We start from the raw sequence: 6,348 nt of genomic DNA on the forward strand, positions 1-6,348 counted from the left end.
TGTATACATATATCCTATTAATTCTGTCTCTTTAGAGAACCCTGACTAATACAGATGTTGGTACCAGGAGTGGGAACAAGTTAAGACACTGGTGACTGTTGGAAGGATGTGATTGTGTTTTGAAATGTGAGGACATTAGATTTGTGAGGGGCCAGGACTGGAATAATATAGTTTGGCTATGTCCCCACTCAAATCTCTTCTTGGATTATAGTTCCCATAATCCCCACTTATCAGAGGAGTAACCCAGTGGGAGGTAATTAAATGAAGAGGGCAGTTACCTCTATGCTGTTCTCATGGTAGTGAGTTCTAACAAGATCTAATGGTTTTATCAGGGACTTTTCCCCCACTTTGCTCTGCACTTCTTCTTGCTGCTGCCATGTGAAGAAAGATGTGTTTGCTTCCTCTTCCGCCATGATTGTACGTTTCCTGAGGCTTCCCCAGCCCTGCTCAACTGTGAGTCAATTAAACCTCTTTCCTTTATAAATTACCCCATCTCGGGTATGTCTTTATTAGCAGTGTGAGAACAGATTAATAACTTCCCATCTCATTTAGAACAAAAGCTGAAATCTTTTCAATGGTAAGGCCCTACGCAATCTGCCTTCAAGACCGCATTACTTCTTTGATATCAATTCCCATTTCTCGCTCCTTTGCTTACTGCTCTGGCTGTACAAGCAACCTTGTTATTCCCAGAGCGTTCCAGGGATGCTCCTGCCTCAGAATGCTTGCAGTTTTTGTTCGGCCTGCCTAAGAATGCTTTTTCCCCTGGTGTCTGCTTGTCACTATCCTACACCTCTATCAGGTCCATGCTCAAATGCCACCTTCTCAACGAGGCTTCTACGACCTTCCTATTTAAAACTGACTCCTTTCTCTGACTTCTGTTATACCACAACACTTGCTACCATCCAACATGCTATGCATTTCACTTTTGTTTTGTTTTCTCTGCTAGAGTATAAGCTCCATGAGAACGGGAATGTTTGTTTGTTCAGCATGTGCCTACTACAGTGTCTGGCATATAGTAGGACTCAATAAATATTTGAGTAGATAACATTTAAATAGGCTTAAATTTCGATTGTTACATATACTGAAACTTCTTGGTTTACATGCCTCTTCCAGGTTAAGGGCTTCTGTGATCTCACAAGAGGCATCCACCTTACCACGGTCAAAATTTTCAGACATTTTTCACATATAAATGGTCAACTGCCTGAACCTAAAAAGTTTTTAGAAAACAGGACATGTTATGAGTGGGAAACAAACAAACAGAAATCAACATGTATTTAAATACCTTCTAAGAAAAACTCAGATGCAGCCCACCAGATTTAGATACTATGTACTTGGCTGTGTTGTTTTGCAAAGGCTAGAAACATAAGGAAGCTCTGGAAGTCAGCAAACACCAGTATTTGGCCTTAAAATGATTTAACACACACAAAAATGGCACTGTGCCTTTGGAGACCTGGAATGCAGCATTACAGGTTTTCTCCAAAACAGCTTCATTTACTTAACATTACTCTGACCCTTTAACTTCTAACTTGCTGTACAATTAAGCTATTTAAGCCTTCAACTTAGCGCTCTTTGTGCTACAATCTGGGTCTAAAGCGAAGCAAAAACAACCCTACACCTTTCTGTTTTGCTTAAGTTTATTCTGTCCCACGAAGAGGTTTACATATGCAAATTTTAGCACCGCATCTGTTTAGCACGAAGTTGTAAGGCTGAAACTATTTCTATTTTACTTTTTCATTCCATAAACATTTATTCAGCCTCTAGTATATGTGTTTCAGGCACAGAGAATCAGAATTTCTTTTCTTGCCTGTTTCACTGCAAAAACTTCCTATGTAATGCTAATCATATTAAAGTTTGTTACCATGGAAACAAGAGGACAGTCACAATCAGAACTGGCATCAAGTTGCATTGAAAGTAAGGTACTGCTTTTGACAGCAATAAAAACAATCTGAGTTCTGCACTGTTTATAAATCAAGGCAATAATCTTGTCTGTCTTGCACAGCCTTTCTTATTTCCCCATAAAAGTTGTAAATGACTTTTGGAAGAATATCTCTTGAAAAGTTGGTTTTTTTTTTTTTTTTTTTAAGTTCAAATTAGATTAAAAGGAACACAATTTACTGGGCTCAACCAGCATTTGACCTGGGAAACATTAGGCTACCCCAAAATAGCAATTTCATGCAAATGAAGTAATTTACTGTCATATGTTTAAACAAATGGTTGCTAATTTTGGAACTTTTTTTTCTTCTTTTGTAGCTTTCATCCCTGTCCTTCTGTTTATCTTATTCATAGTTTTTCTTTCAATTGCAAGTTATTCTCCATAGTGCCAAAAAGAAAAAGATCTCTAACCTAAATCTCTTATACGTATTTCCAAACAACATTGGAAATACATATAAGAGATCTAAGTTAGAGTCCAGATTATTCTATGTAATAATTATGTGATTTAGGGCGAGCTATTTTATGACTGTGACGCTCAGTTTTCTCATCTGCAATATGGGGGTGATACTCCTTAAATTACTGTAAGTTTAAGTAAGATAATTTGTAGGATGCCTGGTACATAACAAGGAGATAGCCAGTGTCCACATTAAATTTGTGATATAAGGCAAGATGCTTGCCTTTCCTAGGCCTTTATTTTTCATATATCAAATGGAGATTTAAAACTTTTCATTTACTAAACTCTTTGGATTGTTGCATAGGTCAAATCCTTATTTTTACATTTTTACAACATGTAATTCCCATTCATTATAAGGTAGTATCATCCCGTTATCCTGTCTCCTTTCTTTGCTGCAGTCTTTCTTGGTATTTTCATTTATTTCTACAACTTATTCAAAGTATTTCTCATCTTTTTCTTTTTGAGATGAGTTTTGCTCTTGTTGCCCAGGCTGAAGTGCAATGATGCGATCTCGTCTCACCGCAACCTCCGCCTCTGCCTTCCAGGTTCAATCGATTTTCCGCCTCAGCCTTCAGAGTAGCTGGGATTACATGCATGTGCCACTACGTCTGGCTAATATTTTGTATTTTTAGTAGAGAGAGGGTTTCTTCACGTTGGTCAGGCTGGTCTTGAACTCCTGAGCTCAGGTGATGTGCCCACCTTGGCCTCCCAAAGTGCTGGGATTACATATGTGAGCTACCTCACCCAGCCTCATCTTTTTCTTTATAGACATCTTTATACATCTCTTTCTCTCTACTATTGCTTTCCTGTTGTTATATTTTTATTTCTCTGTATTAACTATAAAGTTTTAGAGCATTTCTTTTATTTGTCCTTATTCCTTATGAATTATGTAGTTATTTCTATTTGCAAAACTTAAAAAAACAGAAATAATAAATTAGGTATTAATTGATAGGTTTAGTTAAACCTATCGATTAATTAAACTTATTACTAGTGAAAAGGCTAGCAATGTGGAATTACACTGGAAAAATAAAACAGAATTTGAAAGAGATGCTGCTCATAATTTGGAAAAATGTATTCTTTTTGTAAATATTCAAATATTGCTAAAAGGTTTAAGAAGAAAATAAATATCTGAATTAATACCCTAGAGAGCACTACTATAAATAGTTTGATGAACTTCTGTCATGAATCTCAATGTATATATGTGCATATTAGATATGTATAGTTTCACATAAATGGGCTCATTTATATATATTTTAAAATCTACTTACTCTCTTATTGTTGCATGAATTCCATGTCAATGTATATGTATTGTATCTCAATTTTAATGGTTGCATAATATTCCTCTGTATATATGTATCATGATATATTTAATCACTTCCCTATCAGTGGAGGTTAAGGTTACTTGCCCCTTTCTACTATTATATAAATTCTGCAGAGAATAACTTCTGTGCTCAGATCCCTTTAGAATAATGGCTAAAAACATAATTAATGAATGAGTTCTTAAACATATCCTAACTTTTGCATTTTCTTGTTTAGCCAGACAATAAGGAATTTTTCTTTCTTTTGGTACAACTCAGACCACAGAACAACTTAAAGCGAAATTCAACATCAATGTTGTTGTAGGTAAAACTCTCTGAAGCAAGACCCTTCAGAAGTGTAGAAAGCTTTGCTTTGTTTTTCCATTAATTTGCCCTGAGTTAAACATTCCTGCCATAGAAATCCTAGCACTTATACAAAAATATTTCCTTATCCTACAAATCAATAAAAATGAAGATTCTTCCGCTGGTCTCTATGTCTGGTTTACCTACCTATATAATTATATCTATTATAAATAGCAATATCATCAATGTCATTAGCTCCTGACTATGGGTCAGAGCTAAACATTTTAACCCATAGCAGTCCTACTTCAGAAACTTACATTTCTTCAGCAAGAGGCTTTTACAATGACTGGAAAATGTCTAGCATGGTGAATAGGCTAAGAATGTTCAGCCAGGTACGGTGGCCCATGCCTGTAATCCCAGCACTGTGGGAGGTTGAGGCAGGCAGATCACGAGGTCAGAAGATTGAGACCATCCTGGCCAATATGGTGAAACTCGTCTCTACTAAAATACAAAAAGTTAGCCAGGCGTAGGGGCACAGGCCTATAGTCCCAGCTACTCGGGGGCCTGAGGCAGAAGAATCGCTTGAACTTGGGAGACGGGTTGCAGTGAGCTGAGATTGTGCCATTGCACTCCAGCTTGGCAACAGAGCGAGACTCTGTCTTAAAAAAGTATATATGAATGTTTATAATGTTCAAGCCAGGAAGATAGCAGGGAAATCAGTTTTCCTTCACATGCTTGTGCCTGAGGGGATTTTGCTATCTCATGTCCATCAAAATAGGCACAGAATTTATAATTCTAAAGAAAGAAAAAAGGTAAAATAATATCAAAGCAGCTACCAGTTTCCTGGTCCATTCTCTATTTCTAGAGAAAGCAATAACTGACAGAATGTAGTGTCAGAGACTTTTGTATCCTTTTTCTCCTTCCAATTGATCCACTTTACTGAGAGGAAGGCTATGCATATTCACTTTTCGTGACTGATAAGTCTGAACTGTGCTGTTACACTCTTGCCATCTCTCTCTCTCTGAAAAGATGGTTTTCTGCCTATAGAGAGTACAGCAAGAACGGTTTCTTACCCTTGTCAGTGCCAACATATTTTAAACTTAATCCTAAAATCCAAAACAGCAAAGTCACAGAGGACCACATTTAAGGAAAGAAAAGTCCTTGTCTTTGAACAGAGTAGCCTCCAAAGCAGAGAGTGACACCTTAGGGTCACACCAGCCTGTACTGTTACACATAGTTCCAAGGCCAAGTTCAGGCCAAACAAGATTGTATCATTGAGGCGGAGTATAAGAACTAGCTTATTGGATCCATGTAGTTAAATGGACCCACATATTGAAATGAAAACGCCTACGCCTTTAAAACACAAATCAAGTTGAACTGGCTTGAGAAAAGGCTACTGAAAAACAGAAGAGGAAAAAAATGTGGTTAGCTCCCCATTTTCATAATTATTTCTCCCATTTCCTCCTGTATAAACAGGTGTTACAGTTTCTCAGACCGAAAACAAAAAGCTTTTAATCCCTGCTCTGTGCAGTTATAGTGCAAACCTAAATCTGGATAGTACTGTGATAAATATTGTAAGATTTATGCATTCATCCAACTGATATTTATCAAGTGTTTAGCTCATATGTTCAAGGTACTATCTAAAGCTGAGAGCAGCAGGCCTCTGTACACGGAACAGGATCCATGCTCTGTAAAAACTCACAGCATAAAAGATAAGCCAGCTCGGTTATCTATGATACAAGGCAATATATTTCAAGTGTCAGTTCAGTGCCATACTCAGTGTAAAAAAGAGAGGAATCACCCATGGAATGCATTGAGAAAAGGCATGTAGAGGATACAGCATTTTTACCAGGCCAGGTACTATAGCAAACTTAGGACTTTGATATCTCAAAGTCTTTTTTCTTTTATTGATACATAATATTTTACATCTTTATGGGATGTGTGTAAGTGTTTGCTACATGCACAGAATGAGAGCTGAGCAAGTCAGGGTATTTGGGGAATCCATCACCTTGAGTATTTATCATTTGTATGTGTAGGTATCATTTCAAGTCTTCTCTTCTAGTTACTTTGCAATATATAAAATATTGTTGCAGGCCGGGCGGGGTGGCGCAAGCCTGTAATCCCAGCACTTTGGGAGGCCGAGGTGGGTGGATCACGAGGTCAAGAGATCGAGACCATCCTGGGCAACATGGTGAAACCCCATCTCTACTAAAAATACAAAAAATCAGCTGGGCATGGTGGTGTGTGCCTGTAATCCCAGCTACTCAGGAGGCTGAGGCAGGAGAATTGCCTGAACCCAGGAGGCAGAGGTTGCGGTGAACCGAGATCGCGCCATTGCATTCCAGCCTGGGTAACAAGAGC

At 37.9% G+C, this 6,348-nt stretch overlaps 1 protein-coding gene across 1 annotated transcript in view; it reads right to left on the minus strand.

Moving 5' to 3' along the window:
- Positions 1 to 6,348, minus strand: part of MAML2 (mastermind like transcriptional coactivator 2) — a 371,737-nt gene that overhangs the window by 295,902 nt on the left and 69,487 nt on the right. The gene's annotated exons all lie outside the window — the stretch shown is intronic.

Source organism: Cebus imitator, unplaced genomic scaffold, assembly GCF_001604975.1.
Source record: "Cebus imitator isolate Cc_AM_T3 unplaced genomic scaffold, Cebus_imitator-1.0 Scaffold336, whole genome shotgun sequence".
Taxonomy (NCBI): Eukaryota; Metazoa; Chordata; class Mammalia; order Primates; family Cebidae; genus Cebus; species Cebus imitator.